The sequence below is a fragment of the Arachis hypogaea genome, chromosome 17 (assembly GCF_003086295.3).
Source record: "Arachis hypogaea cultivar Tifrunner chromosome 17, arahy.Tifrunner.gnm2.J5K5, whole genome shotgun sequence".
NCBI lineage: Eukaryota > Viridiplantae > Streptophyta > Magnoliopsida > Fabales > Fabaceae > Arachis > Arachis hypogaea.
Genome location: NC_092052.1, coordinates 91,288,478 through 91,289,436, shown reverse-complemented (window position 1 = coordinate 91,289,436; position 959 = coordinate 91,288,478). Strand labels below are relative to the sequence as shown.

The 959-nt window shown below is 41.9% G+C and overlaps 1 non-coding gene across 1 annotated transcript; it reads left to right on the top strand.

The window, feature by feature from the left end:
- The first annotated feature begins 466 nt into the window (after window positions 1-466).
- Window positions 467-575, top strand: LOC112767515 (small nucleolar RNA R71). The gene has a single exon (XR_003184958.1). It is a non-coding gene; the product is annotated as a small nucleolar RNA R71 (small nucleolar RNA).
- The last annotated feature ends 384 nt before the right edge of the window (window positions 576-959 follow it).

The window sequence follows — 959 nt, the reverse complement described above, 5'->3', positions numbered from 1 at the left end:
ACTCACCTGAGGTATTACTTGGTATGACCCGGTGCACTTGCTGGTTAGTTTGTGGACTTTAAATTCTGCACCAGTTCTCCCATGTAATTCACCTCCTCCATGGTGGGTTGATCAGGATCATAAGCTTCTACTTCAGAAGAAGCTTCCTGAGTGCTGCCAGCTACAGCTTGCATTCCAATCAAATACTGTGAAATCATATTGACCTGTTGGGTCAAGATCTTGTTCTGAGCCAATATGGCATTCAGAGTATCAACATCAAGAACTCCTTTCTTCTGAGGGATCCCATTATTTACAGGATTTCTCTCAAAGGTGTACATGAATTGGTTGTTTGCAACCATCTCAATGAGTTCTCTTTCTTCTGCAGGCGTTTTCTTCAAGTGGAGTAATCCACCAGCCGAGCTGTTCAATGATATTTTGGACATCTCAAAAAGACCATCATAGAAAATTCCTAGTATAGACCATTCTGAGAGCATGTCAGGAGGACACCTCTTGATCAGTTACTTGTATCTTTTCCAAGCTTCATTGAGGGATTCACCTTCTTTTTGTCTGAAGGTTTAAACTTCCACTCTGATTTTGCTCATCCTTTGAGGAGGAAAGAATTTGGCCAAAAAGGCATTGACCAGCTTCTCCCAAGAGTCTAGGCTCTCTTTTGGTTGAGAATCCAACCATATCTTAGCTCTGTCTCTTACAGCAAAGGGAAAGAGCATAAGTCTGTAGACCTCAGGATCTACTCTATTGGTCTTAACAATGTCACAGATTTGCAAGAATTCCGACAGGAATTGGTGTGGATATTCAGGTGGAAGTCCATGGAACTTACAATTCTGTTACAGAAGAGAGACTAACTGAGGCTTAAGCTCAAAGTTGTTAGCTCCAATGGTAGGTACAGAGATACTTCTGCCATAAAAAGTTGGTGGTAGGCATGGTAAAGTCACCAAGAACCTTTCTTGGCTCTCCTTCAT